Consider the following 15,082-nt stretch of genomic DNA (forward strand, 5'->3'; position numbering starts at 1 on the left):
TGGTACCCCTTACGTTTTTTTTTTGGGCGAAAAATTAAGTTTCTTCAATCTTACCAAATTCTGATAGAGGGCCATGAGACTTAGACCTGAGTGCAAAAATGGAGGCTCTAGCCCCTTCCAGAGCTGAGATATCGAAACTCAAAAATTCGGCCCGAAAAAAAAACGACAGTGGTACCCCTTACGTTTTTTTTTTTTTGGGCGAAAAATTAAGTTTCTCCAATCTTCCCAAAACTCTGGATTCTGATAGAGGGCCATGAGACTTAGACCTGAGTGCAAAAATGGAGGCTCTAGCCCCTTCCAGAGCTGAGATATCGAAACTCAAAAATTAGGCCCGAAAAAAAACCGACAGTGGTACCCCTTAAGTTTTTTTTGGGGGCGAAAAATTAAGTTTCTCCAATCTTCCCAAATTCTGATAGAGGGCCATGAGACTTAGACCTGAGTGCAAAAATGGAGGCTCTAGCCCCTTCCAGAGCTGAGATATCGAAACTCAAAAATTCGCCCTGAAAAAAAAACGACAGTGGTACCCCTTACGGTTTTTTTTTTTTGGGCGAAAAATTAAGTTTCTCCAATCTTCCCAAAACTCTGGATTCTGATAGAGGGCCATGAGACTTAGACCTGAGTGCAAAAATGGAGGCTCTAGCCCCTTCCAGAGCTGAGATATCGAAACTCAAAAATTAGGCCCGAAAAAAAACGACAGTGGTACCCCTTACGTTTTTTATTTTTTTTGAGCGAAAAATTAAGTTTCTCCAATCTTCCCAAATTCTGATAGAGGGTCATGAGACTTAGACCTGAGTGCAAAAATGGAGGCTCTAGCCCCTTCCAGAGCTGAGATATCGAAACTCAAAAATTCGGCCCGAAAAAAAAAACGACAGTGGTACCCCTTACGTTTTTTTTTTGGGCGAAAAATTAAGTTTCTTCAATCTTCCCAAAACTCTGGATTCTGATAGAGGGCCATGAGACTTAGACCTGAGTGCAAAAATTGAGGCTCTAGCCCCTTCCAGAGCTGAGATATCGAAACTCAAAAATCCGGCCCGAAAAAAAAAAACGACAGTGGTACCCCTTACGTTTTTTATTTTCGGGCGAAAAATTAAGTTTCTCCAATCTTCCCAAAACTCTGGATTCTGATAGAGGGCCATGAGACTTAGACCTGAGTGCAAAAATGGAGTCTCTAGTCCCTTTCAGAGCTGAGATATCGAAACTCAAAAATTCAGCCCGAAAAAAAAAACGACAGTGGTACCCCTTACGTTTTTTTTGGGGGGGCGAAAAATTAAGTTTCTCCAATCTTCCCAAAACTCTGGATTCTGATAGAGGGCCATGAGACTTAGACCTGAGTGCAAAAATTGAGGCTCTAGCCCCTTCCAGAGCTGAAATATCGAAACTCAAAAATTCGGCCCGAAAAAAAAACGACAGTGGTACTCCTTATGTTTTGTTTTGTTTTCGGGCGAAAAATTAAGTTTCTCCAATCTTCCCAAAACTCTGGATTCTGATAGTGGGCCATGAGACTTAGACCTGAGTGCAAAAATGGAGGCTCTAGCCCCTTCCAGAGCTGAGATATCGAAACTCAAAAATTCGGCCCGAAAAAAAAAACGACAGTGGTACCCCTTACGTTTTTTTTTTTTCGGGCGAAAAATTAAGTTTCTCCAATCTTCCCAAAACTCTGGATTCTGATAGAGGGCCATGAGACTTAGACCTGAGTGCAAAAATGGAGGCTCTAGCCCCTTCCAGAGCTGAGATATCGAAACTCAAAAATTAGGCCCGAAAAAAAAACGACAGTGGTACCCCTTACGTTTTTTTTTTGGGCGAAAAATTAAGTTTCTCCAATCTTCCCAAATTTTGATAGAGGGTCATGAGACTTAGACCTGAGTGCAAAAATGGAGGCTCTAGCCCCTTACAGAGCTGAGATATCGAAACTCAAAAATTCGGCCCGAAAAAAAAAACGACAGTGGTACCCCTTACGTTTTTTTTGGGGGCGAAAAATTAAGTTTCTTCAATCTTCCCAAATTCTGATAGAGGGCCATGAGACTTAGACCTGAGTGCAAAAATGGAGTCTCTAGCCCCTTCCAGAGCTGAGATATCGAAACTCAAAAATTCGGCCCGAAAAAAAAAACGACAGTGGTACCCCTTACGTTTTTTTTTTTTGGGCGAAAAATTTAGTTTCTCCAATCTTCCCAAAACTCTGGATTCTGATAGAGGGCCATGAGACTTAGACCTGAGTGCAAAAATGGAGGCTCTAGCCCCTTCCAGAGCTGAGATATCGAAACTCAAAAATTAGGCCCGAAAAAAAAACGACAGTGGTACCCCTTACGTTTTTTTTTTGGGCGAAAAATTAAGTTTCTCCAATCTTCCCAAATTTTGATAGAGGGTCATGAGACTTAGACCTGAGTGCAAAAATGGAGGCTCTAGCCCCTTCCAGAGCTGAGATATCGAAACTCAAAAATTCGGCCCGAAAAAAAAAACGACAGTGGTACCCCTTACGTTTTTTTTGGGGGCGAAAAATTAAGTTTCTTCAATCTTCCCAAATTCTGATAGAGGGCCATGAGACTTAGACCTGAGTGCAAAAATGGAGGCTCTAGCCCCTTCCAGAGCTGAGATATCGAAACTCAAAAATTAGGCCCGAAAAAAAAAACGACAGTGGTACCCCTTACGGTTTTTTTTTTTTGGGCGAAAAATTAAGTTTCTCCAATCTTCCCAAATTCTGATAGAGGGCCATGAGACTTAGACCTGAGTGCAAAAATGGAGGCTCTAGCCCCTTCCAGAGCTGAGATATCGAAACTCAAAAATTCGGCCCGACAAAAAAACGACAGTGGTACCCCTTACGTTTTTTTTTTGGGGCGAAAAATTTAGTTTCTCCAATCTTCCCCAAACTTCCCAAATTCTGATAGAGGGCCATGAGACTTAGACCTGAGTGCAAAAATGGAGTCTCTAGCCCCTTCCAGAGCTGAGATATCGAAACTCAAAAATTAGGCCCGAAAAAAAAACGACAGTGGTACCCCTTACGTTTTTTTTTTTTGGGCGAAAAATTTAGTTTCTCCAATCTTCCCAAAACTCTGGATTCTGATAGAGGGTCATGAGACTTAGACCTGAGTGCAAAAATGGAGGCTCTAGCCCCTTCCAGAGCTGAGATATCGAAACTCAAAAATTAGGCCCGAAAAAAAAACGACAGTGGTACCCCTTACGTTTTTTTTTGGGGCGAAAAATTAAGTTTCTCCAATCTTCCCAAAACTCTGGATTCTGATAGAGGGCCATGAGACTTAGACCTGAGTGCAAAAAATGGAGGCTCTAGCCCCTTCCAGAGCTGAGATATCGAAACTCAAAAATTAGGCCCGAAAAAAAAACGACAGTGGTACCCCTTACGTTTTTTTATTTGGGCGAAAAATTAAGTTTCTCCAATCTTCCCAAATTCTGATAGAGGGCAATGAGACTTAGACCTGAGTGCAAAAATGGAGGCTCTAGCCCCTTCCAGAGCTGAGATATCGAAACTCAAAAATTCGGCCCGAAAAAAAAAAACGACAGTGGTACCCCTTACGTTTTTTTTTTGGGCAAAAAATTAAGTTTCTCCAATCTTCCCAAATTCTGATAGAGGGCCATGACACTTAGACCTGAGTGCAAAAATGGAGGCTCTAGCCCCTTCCAGAGCTGAGATATCGAAACTCAAAAATTCGGCCCGAAAAAAAAACGACAGTGGTACCCCTTACGTTTTTTTTTTTGGGCGAAAAATTAAGTTTCTCCAATCTTCCCTAATTCTGATAGAGGGCCATGAGACTTAGACCTGACTGCAAAAATGGAGGCTCTAGCCCCTTCCAGAGCTGAGATATCGAAACTCAAAAATTAGGCCCGAAAAAAAAACGACAGTGGTACCCCTTACGTTTTTTTTTTTTGGGCGAAAAATTAAGTTTCTCCAATCTTCCCAAAACTCTGGATTCTGATAGAGGGCCATGAGACTTAGACCTGAGTGCAAAAATGGAGGCTCTAGCCCCTTCCAGAGCTGAGATATCGAAACTCAAAAATTCGGCCTGAAAAAAAAAACGACAATGGTACCCCTTACGTTTTTGTTTTTTTTTCGGGTGAAAAATTAATTTTCCCCAATCTGCCCAAAAATCTGGATTCTGATAGAGAGCCATGAGACTTAGACCTGAGTGCAAAAATGGAGGCTCTCGCCTCTTCCAGAGCAGAGATATCGAAACTCAAAAATTCGGCCCGAAAAAAAAAAACGACAGTGGTACCCCTTACGTTTTTTTTTTTTGGCGAAAAATTAAGTTTCTCCAATCTTCCCAAATTCTGATAGAGGGCCATGACACTTAGACCTGAGTGCAAAAATGGAGGCTCTAGCCCCTTCCAGAGCTGAGATATCGAAACTCAAAAATTCGGCCCGAAAAAAAAAAACGACAGTGGTACCCCTTACGTTTTTTTTTTTGGGCGAAAAATTAAGTTTCTTCAATCTTACCAAATTCTGATAGAGGGCCATGAGACTTAGACCTGAGTGCAAAAATGGAGGCTCTAGCCCCTTCCAGAGCTGAGATATCGAAACTCAAAAATTAGGCCCGAAAAAAAAAACGACAGTGGTACCCCTTACGTTTTTTTTTTTTTGGGCGAAAAATTAAGTTTCTCCAATCTTCCCAAAACTCTGGATTCTGATAGAGGGCCATGAGACTTAGACCTGAGTGCAAAAATGGAGGCTCTAGCCCCTTCCAGAGCTGAGATATCGAAACTCAAAAATTCGGCCTGAAAAAAAAAACGACAATGGTACCCCTTACGTTTTTTTTTTTTTTCGGGCGAAAAATTAATTTTCCCCAATCTGCCCAAAAATCTGGATTCTGATAGAGAGCCATGAGACTTAGACCTGAGTGCAAAAATGGAGGCTCTCGCCTCTTCCAGAGCAGAGATATCGAAACTCAAAAATTCGGCCCGAAAAAAAAAAACGACAGTGGTACCCCTTACGTTTTTTTTTTTTTTTTCGGGCGAAAAATTAAGTTTCTCCAATCTTCCCAAAACTCTGGATTCTGATAGAGGGCCATGAGACTTAGACCTGAGTGCAAAAATGGAGGCTCTAGCCCCTTCCAGAGCTGAGATATCGAAACTCAAAAATTCGGCCCGAAAAAAAAAAACGACAATGGTACCCCTTACGTTTTTTTTTTTTTGGGCGAAAAATTAAGTTTCTTCAATCTTACCAAATTCTGATAGAGGGCCATGAGACTTAGACCTGAGTGCAAAAATGGAGGCTCTAGCCCCTTCCAGAGCTGAGATATCGAAACTCAAAAATTAGGCCCGAAAAAAAAAACGACAGTGGTACCCCTTACGTTTTTTTTTTAGGGCGAAAAATTAAGTTTCTCCAATCTTCCCAAAACTCTGGATTCTGATAGAGGACCATGAGACTTAGACCTGAGTGCAAAAATGGAGGCTCTAGCCCCTTCCAGAGCTGAGATATCGAAACTCAAAAATTAGGCCCGAAAAAAAAACGACAGTGGTACCCCTTACGTTTTTTTTTGGGGCGAAAAATTAAGTTTCTCCAATCTTCCCAAAACTCTGGATTCTGATAGAGGGCCATGAGACTTAGACCTGAGTGCAAAAAATTGAGGCTCTAGCCCCTTCCAGAGCTGAGATATCGAAACTCAAAAATTCGGCCCGAAAACAAAACGACAGTGGTACCCCTTACGTTTTTTTTTTTTGGGCGAAAAATTAAGTTTCTCCAATCTTCCCAAATTCTGATAGAGGGCCATGAGACTTAGACCTGAGTGCAAAAATGGAGGCTCTAGCCCCTTCCAGAGCTGAGATATCGAAACTCAAAAATTCGGCCCGAAAAAAAAAACGACAGTGGTACCCCTTACGTTTTTTTTGGGGGCGAAAAATTAAGTTTCTCCAATCTTCCCTAATTCTAATAGAGGGCCATGAGACTTAGACCTGAGTGCAAAAATGGAGGCTCTAGCCCCTTCCAGAGCTGAGATATCGAAACTCAAAAATTCGCCCCGAAAAAAAAAACGACAGTGGTACCCCTTACGTTTTTTTTTTTGGGCGAAAAATTAAGTTTCTTCAATCTTACCAAATTCTGATAGAGGGCCATGAGACTTAGACCTGAGTGCAAAAATGGAGGCTCTAGCCCCTTCCAGAGCTGAGATATCGAAACTCAAAAATTCGGCCCGAAAAAAAAACGACAGTGGTACCCCTTACGTTTTTTTTTTTTTGGGCGAAAAATTAAGTTTCTCCAATCTTCCCAAAACTCTGGATTCTGATAGAGGGCCATGAGACTTAGACCTGAGTGCAAAATGGAGGCTCTAGCCCCTTCCAGAGCTGAGATATCGAAACTCAAAAATTAGGCCCGAAAAAAAACCGACAGTGGTACCCCTTACGTTTTTTTTGGGGGCGAAAAATTAAGTTTCTCCAATCTTCCCAAATTCTGATAGAGGGCCATGAGACTTAGACCTGAGTGCAAAAATGGAGGCTCTAGCCCCTTCCAGAGCTGAGATATCGAAACTCAAAAATTCGGCCCGAAAAAAAAACGACAGTGGTACCCCTTACGGTTTTTTTTTTTGGGCGAAAAATTAAGTTTCTCCAATCTTCCCAAAACTCTGGATTCTGATAGAGGGCCATGAGACTTAGACCTGAGTGCAAAAATGGAGGCTCTAGCCCCTTCCAGAGCTGAGATATCGAAACTCAAAAATTAGGCCCGAAAAAAAACGACAGTGGAACCCCTTACGTTTTTTTTTTTTTTTGAGCGAAAAATTAAGTTTCTCCAATCTTCCCAAATTCTGATAGAGGGTCATGAGACTTAGACCTGAGTGCAAAAATGGAGGCTCTAGCCCCTTCCAGAGCTGAGATATCGAAACTCAAAAATTCGGCCCGAAAAAAAAACGACAGTGGTACCCCTTACGTTTTGTTTTTTTTGGGCAAAAAATTAAGTTTCTCCAATCTTCCCAAAACTCTGGATTCTGATAGAGGGCCATGAGACTTAGACCTGAGTGCAAAAAATGGAGGCTCTAGCCCCTTCCAGAGCTGAGATATCGAAACTCAAAAATTAGGCCCGAAAAAAAAAACGACAGTGGTACCCCTTACGTTTTTTTTTGGGGGCGAGAAATTAAGTTTCTCCAATCTTCCCAAATTCTGATAGAGGGCCATGAGACTTAGACCTGAGTGCAAAAATGGAGGCTCTAGCCCCTTCCAGAGCTGAGATATCGAAACTCAAAAATTCGGCCCGAAAAAAAAACGACAGTGGTACCCCTTACGTTTTTTTTTTTTGGGCGAAAAATTAAGTTTCTCCAATCTTCCCAAATTCTGATAGAGGGCCATGAGACTTAGACCTGAGTGCAAAAATGGAGGCTCTAGCCCCTTCCAGAGCTGAGATATCGAAACTCAAAAATTCGGCCCGAAAAAAAAACGACAGTGGTACCCCTTACGTTTTTTTTTTTTTTTGGGCGAAAAATTAAGTTTCTCCAATCTTCCCAAAACTCTGGATTCTGATAGAGGGCCATGAGACTTAGACCTGAGTGCAAAAAATGGAGGCTCTAGCCCCTTCCAGAGCTGAGATATCGAAACTCAAAAATTAGGCCCGAAAAAAAAACGACAGTGGTACCCCTTACGTTTTTTTATTTGGGCGAAAAATTAAGTTTCTCCAATCTTCCCAAATTCTGATAGAGGGCAATGAGACTTAGACCTGAGTGCAAAAATGGAGGCTCTAGCCCCTTCCAGAGCTGAGATATCGAAACTCAAAAATTCGGCCCGAAAAAAAAAACGACAGTGGTACCCCTTACGTTTTTTTTTTGGGCAAAAAATTAAGTTTCTCCAATCTTCCCAAATTCTGATAGAGGGCCATGAGACTTAGACCTGAGTGCAAAAATGGAGGCTCTAGCCCCTTCCAGAGCTGAGATATCGAAACTCAAAAATTAGGCCCGAAAAAAAAACGACAGTGGTACCCCTTACGTTTTTTTTTTTTTTTTGGGCGAAAAATTAAGTTTCTCCAATCTTCCCAAAACTCTGGATTCTGATAGAGGGCCATGAGACTTAGACCTGAGTGCAAAAAATGGAGGCTCTAGCCCCTTCCAGAGCTGAGATATCGAAACTCAAAAATTAGGCCCGAAAAAAAAACGACAGTGGTACCCCTTACGTTTTTTTATTTGGGCGAAAAATTAAGTTTCTCCAATCTTCCCAAATTCTGATAGAGGGCAATGAGACTTAGACCTGAGTGCAAAAATGGAGGCTCTAGCCCCTTCCAGAGCTGAGATATCGAAACTCAAAAATTCGGCCCGAAAAAAAAAAACGACAGTGGTACCCCTTACGTTTTTTTTTTTGGGCAAAAAATTAAGTTTCTCCAATCTTCCCAAATTCTGATAGAGGGCCATGAGACTTAGACCTGAGTGCAAAAATGGAGGCTCTAGCCCCTTCCAGAGCTGAGATATCGAAACTCAAAAATTAGGCCCGAAAAAAAAAACGACAGTGGTACCCCTTACGTTTTTTTTTTTGGGCGAAAAATTAAGTTTCTCCAATCTTCCCAAAACTCTGGATTCTGATAGAGGACCATGAGACTTAGACCTGAGTGCAAAAATGGAGGCTCTAGCCCCTTCCAGAGCTGAGATATCGAAACTCAAAAATTAGGCCCGAAAAAAAAACGACAGTGGTACCCCTTACGTTTTTTTTTGGGGCGAAAAATTAAGTTTCTCCAATCTTCCCAAAACTCTGGATTCTGATAGAGGGCCATGAGACTTAGACCTGAGTGCAAAAAATGGAGGCTCTAGCCCCTTCCAGAGCTGAGATATCGAAACTCAAAAATTCGGCCCGAAAACAAAACGACAGTGGTACCCCTTACGTTTTTTTTTTTGGGCGAAAAATTAAGTTTCTCCAATCTTCCCAAATTCTGATAGAGGGCCATGAGACTTAGACCTGAGTGCAAAAATGGAGGCTCTAGCCCCTTCCAGAGCTGAGATATCGAAACTCAAAAATTCGGCCCGAAAAAAAAAACGACAGTGGTACCCCTTACGTTTTTTTTGGGGGCGAAAAATTAAGTTTCTCCAATCTTCCCTGATTCTAATAGAGGGCCATGAGACTTAGACCTGAGTGCAAAAATGGAGGCTCTAGCCCCTTCCAGAGCTGAGATATCGAAACTCAAAAATTAGGCCCGAAAAAAAAACGACAGTGGTACCCCTTACGTTTTTTTATTTGGGCGAAAAATTAAGTTTCTCCAATCTTCCCAAATTCTGATAGAGGGCAATGAGACTTAGACCTGAGTGCAAAAATGGAGGCTCTAGCCCCTTCCAGAGCTGAGATATCGAAACTCAAAAATTAGGCCCGAAAAAAAAACGACAGTGGTACCCCTTACGTTTTTTTATTTGGGCGAAAAATTAAGTTTCTCCAATCTTCCCAAATTCTGATAGAGGGCAATGAGACTTAGACCTGAGTGCAAAAATGGAGGCTCTAGCCCCTTCCAGAGCTGAGATATCGAAACTCAAAAATTCGGCCCGAAAAAAAAAACGACAGTGGTACCCCTTACGTTTTTTTTTTGGGCAAAAAATTAAGTTTCTCCAATCTTCCCAAATTCTGATAGAGGGCCATGAGACTTAGACCTGAGTGCAAAAATGGAGGCTCTAGCCCCTTCCAGAGCTGAGATATCGAAACTCAAAAATTAGGCCCGAAAAAAAAACGACAGTGGTACCCCTTACGTTTTTTTTTTTTTTTTGGGCGAAAAATTAAGTTTCTCCAATCTTCCCAAAACTCTGGATTCTGATAGAGGGCCATGAGACTTAGACCTGAGTGCAAAAAATGGAGGCTCTAGCCCCTTCCAGAGCTGAGATATCGAAACTCAAAAATTAGGCCCGAAAAAAAAACGACAGTGGTACCCCTTACGTTTTTTTATTTGGGCGAAAAATTAAGTTTCTCCAATCTTCCCAAATTCTGATAGAGGGCAATGAGACTTAGACCTGAGTGCAAAAATGGAGGCTCTAGCCCCTTCCAGAGCTGAGATATCGAAACTCAAAAATTCGGCCCGAAAAAAAAAAACGACAGTGGTACCCCTTACGTTTTTTTTTTTGGGCAAAAAATTAAGTTTCTCCAATCTTCCCAAATTCTGATAGAGGGCCATGAGACTTAGACCTGAGTGCAAAAATGGAGGCTCTAGCCCCTTCCAGAGCTGAGATATCGAAACTCAAAAATTAGGCCCGAAAAAAAAAACGACAGTGGTACCCCTTACGTTTTTTTTTTTGGGCGAAAAATTAAGTTTCTCCAATCTTCCCAAAACTCTGGATTCTGATAGAGGACCATGAGACTTAGACCTGAGTGCAAAAATGGAGGCTCTAGCCCCTTCCAGAGCTGAGATATCGAAACTCAAAAATTAGGCCCGAAAAAAAAACGACAGTGGTACCCCTTACGTTTTTTTTTGGGGCGAAAAATTAAGTTTCTCCAATCTTCCCAAAACTCTGGATTCTGATAGAGGGCCATGAGACTTAGACCTGAGTGCAAAAAATGGAGGCTCTAGCCCCTTCCAGAGCTGAGATATCGAAACTCAAAAATTCGGCCCGAAAACAAAACGACAGTGGTACCCCTTACGTTTTTTTTTTTGGGCGAAAAATTAAGTTTCTCCAATCTTCCCAAATTCTGATAGAGGGCCATGAGACTTAGACCTGAGTGCAAAAATGGAGGCTCTAGCCCCTTCCAGAGCTGAGATATCGAAACTCAAAAATTCGCCCCGAAAAAAAAACGACAGTGGTACCCCTTACGTTTTTTTTTTGGGCGAAAAATTAAGTTTCTTCAATCTTACCAAATTCTGATAGAGGGCCATGAGACTTAGACCTGAGTGCAAAAATGGAGGCTCTAGCCCCTTCCAGAGCTGAGATATCGAAACTCAAAAATTCGGCCCGAAAAAAAAACGACAGTGGTACCCCTTACGTTTTTTTTTTTTTGGGCGAAAAATTAAGTTTCTCCAATCTTCCCAAAACTCTGGATTCTGATAGAGGGCCATGAGACTTAGACCTGAGTGCAAAAATGGAGGCTCTAGCCCCTTCCAGAGCTGAGATATCGAAACTCAAAAATTAGGCCCGAAAAAAAACCGACAGTGGTACCCCTTAAGTTTTTTTTGGGGGCGAAAAATTAAGTTTCTCCAATCTTCCCAAATTCTGATAGAGGGCCATGAGACTTAGACCTGAGTGCAAAAATGGAGGCTCTAGCCCCTTCCAGAGCTGAGATATCGAAACTCAAAAATTAGGCCCGAAAAAAAACGACAGTGGTACCCCTTACGTTTTTTATTTTTTTTGAGCGAAAAATTAAGTTTCTCCAATCTTCCCAAATTCTGATAGAGGGTCATGAGACTTAGACCTGAGTGCAAAAATGGAGGCTCTAGCCCCTTCCAGAGCTGAGATATCGAAACTCAAAAATTCGGCCCGAAAAAAAAAACGACAGTGGTACCCCTTACGTTTTTTTTTTGGGCGAAAAATTAAGTTTCTTCAATCTTCCCAAAACTCTGGATTCTGATAGAGGGCCATGAGACTTAGACCTGAGTGCAAAAATTGAGGCTCTAGCCCCTTCCAGAGCTGAGATATCGAAACTCAAAAATCCGGCCCGAAAAAAAAAAACGACAGTGGTACCCCTTACGTTTTTTATTTTCGGGCGAAAAATTAAGTTTCTCCAATCTTCCCAAAACTCTGGATTCTGATAGAGGGCCATGAGACTTAGACCTGAGTGCAAAAATGGAGTCTCTAGTCCCTTTCAGAGCTGAGATATCGAAACTCAAAAATTCAGCCCGAAAAAAAAAACGACAGTGGTACCCCTTACGTTTTTTTTGGGGGGGCGAAAAATTAAGTTTCTCCAATCTTCCCAAAACTCTGGATTCTGATAGAGGGCCATGAGACTTAGACCTGAGTGCAAAAATTGAGGCTCTAGCCCCTTCCAGAGCTGAAATATCGAAACTCAAAAATTCGGCCCGAAAAAAAAACGACAGTGGTACTCCTTATGTTTTGTTTTGTTTTCGGGCGAAAAATTAAGTTTCTCCAATCTTCCCAAAACTCTGGATTCTGATAGTGGGCCATGAGACTTAGACCTGAGTGCAAAAATGGAGGCTCTAGCCCCTTCCAGAGCTGAGATATCGAAACTCAAAAATTCGGCCCGAAAAAAAAAACGACAGTGGTACCCCTTACGTTTTTTTTTTTTCGGGCGAAAAATTAAGTTTCTCCAATCTTCCCAAAACTCTGGATTCTGATAGAGGGCCATGAGACTTAGACCTGAGTGCAAAAATGGAGGCTCTAGCCCCTTCCAGAGCTGAGATATCGAAACTCAAAAATTAGGCCCGAAAAAAAAACGACAGTGGTACCCCTTACGTTTTTTTTTTGGGCGAAAAATTAAGTTTCTCCAATCTTCCCAAATTTTGATAGAGGGTCATGAGACTTAGACCTGAGTGCAAAAATGGAGGCTCTAGCCCCTTACAGAGCTGAGATATCGAAACTCAAAAATTCGGCCCGAAAAAAAAAACGACAGTGGTACCCCTTACGTTTTTTTTGGGGGCGAAAAATTAAGTTTCTTCAATCTTCCCAAATTCTGATAGAGGGCCATGAGACTTAGACCTGAGTGCAAAAATGGAGTCTCTAGCCCCTTCCAGAGCTGAGATATCGAAACTCAAAAATTCGGCCCGAAAAAAAAAACGACAGTGGTACCCCTTACGTTTTTTTTTTTTGGGCGAAAAATTTAGTTTCTCCAATCTTCCCAAAACTCTGGATTCTGATAGAGGGCCATGAGACTTAGACCTGAGTGCAAAAATGGAGGCTCTAGCCCCTTCCAGAGCTGAGATATCGAAACTCAAAAATTAGGCCCGAAAAAAAAACGACAGTGGTACCCCTTACGTTTTTTTTTTGGGCGAAAAATTAAGTTTCTCCAATCTTCCCAAATTTTGATAGAGGGTCATGAGACTTAGACCTGAGTGCAAAAATGGAGGCTCTAGCCCCTTCCAGAGCTGAGATATCGAAACTCAAAAATTCGGCCCGAAAAAAAAAACGACAGTGGTACCCCTTACGTTTTTTTTGGGGGCGAAAAATTAAGTTTCTTCAATCTTCCCAAATTCTGATAGAGGGCCATGAGACTTAGACCTGAGTGCAAAAATGGAGGCTCTAGCCCCTTCCAGAGCTGAGATATCGAAACTCAAAAATTAGGCCCGAAAAAAAAAACGACAGTGGTACCCCTTACGGTTTTTTTTTTTTGGGCGAAAAATTAAGTTTCTCCAATCTTCCCAAATTCTGATAGAGGGCCATGAGACTTAGACCTGAGTGCAAAAATGGAGGCTCTAGCCCCTTCCAGAGCTGAGATATCGAAACTCAAAAATTCGGCCCGACAAAAAAACGACAGTGGTACCCCTTACGTTTTTTTTTTGGGGCGAAAAATTTAGTTTCTCCAATCTTCCCCAAACTTCCCAAATTCTGATAGAGGGCCATGAGACTTAGACCTGAGTGCAAAAATGGAGTCTCTAGCCCCTTCCAGAGCTGAGATATCGAAACTCAAAAATTAGGCCCGAAAAAAAAACGACAGTGGTACCCCTTACGTTTTTTTTTTTTGGGCGAAAAATTTAGTTTCTCCAATCTTCCCAAAACTCTGGATTCTGATAGAGGGTCATGAGACTTAGACCTGAGTGCAAAAATGGAGGCTCTAGCCCCTTCCAGAGCTGAGATATCGAAACTCAAAAATTCGGCCCGAAAAAAAAAACGACAGTGGTACCCCTTACGTTTTTTTTTTTTGGGCGAAAAATTTAGTTTCTCCAATCTTCCCAAAACTCTGGATTCTGATAGAGGGCCATGAGACTTAGACCTGAGTGCAAAAATGGAGGCTCTAGCCCCTTCCAGAGCTGAGATATCGAAACTCAAAAATTAGGCCCGAAAAAAAAACGACAGTGGTACCCCTTACGTTTTTTTTTTGGGCGAAAAATTAAGTTTCTCCAATCTTCCCAAATTTTGATAGAGGGTCATGAGACTTAGACCTGAGTGCAAAAATGGAGGCTCTAGCCCCTTCCAGAGCTGAGATATCGAAACTCAAAAATTCGGCCCGAAAAAAAAAACGACAGTGGTACCCCTTACGTTTTTTTGGGGGGCGAAAAATTAAGTTTCTTCAATCTTCCCAAATTCTGATAGAGGGCCATGAGACTTAGACCTGAGTGCAAAAATGGAGGCTCTAGCCCCTTCCAGAGCTGAGATATCGAAACTCAAAAATTAGGCCCGAAAAAAAAAACGACAGTGGTACCCCTTACGGTTTTTTTTTTTTTGGGCGAAAAATTAAGTTTCTCCAATCTTCCCAAATTCTGATAGAGGGCCATGAGACTTAGACCTGAGTGCAAAAATGGAGGCTCTAGCCCCTTCCAGAGCTGAGATATCGAAACTCAAAAATTCGGCCCGACAAAAAAACGACAGTGGTACCCCTTACGTTTTTTTTTTTGGGGCGAAAAATTTAGTTTCTCCAATCTTCCCCAAACTTCCCAAATTCTGATAGAGGGCCATGAGACTTAGACCTGAGTGCAAAAATGGAGTCTCTAGCCCCTTCCAGAGCTGAGATATCGAAACTCAAAAATTAGGCCCGAAAAAAAAACGACAGTGGTACCCCTTACGTTTTTTTTTTTTGGGCGAAAAATTTAGTTTCTCCAATCTTCCCAAAACTCTGGATTCTGATAGAGGGTCATGAGACTTAGACCTGAGTGCAAAAATGGAGGCTCTAGCCCCTTCCAGAGCTGAGATATCGAAACTCAAAAATTAGGCCCGAAAAAAAAAACGACAGTGGTACCCCTTACGTTTTTTTTTTTGGGCGAAAAATTAAGTTTCTCCAATCTTCCCAAATTTTGATAGAGGGTCATGAGACTAGACCTGAGTGCAAAAATGGAGGCTCTAGCCCCTTCCAGAGCTGAGATATCGAAACTCAAAAATTCGGCCCGAAAAAAAAAACGACAGTGGTACCCCTTACGTTTTTTTTTGGGGCGAAAAATTAAGTTTCTTCAATCTTCCCAAATTCTGATAGAGGGCCATGAGACTTAGACCTGAGTGCAAAAATGGAGGCTCTAGCCCCTTCCAGAGCTGAGATATCGAAACTAAAAAATTCGGCCCGAAAAAAAAAACGACAGTGGTACCCCTTACGTTTTTTT

Source organism: Pimephales promelas, chromosome 5 (genome assembly GCF_988280905.1).
Source record: "Pimephales promelas chromosome 5, fPimPro1.hap1.1, whole genome shotgun sequence".
Taxonomy (NCBI): domain Eukaryota; kingdom Metazoa; phylum Chordata; class Actinopteri; order Cypriniformes; family Leuciscidae; genus Pimephales; species Pimephales promelas.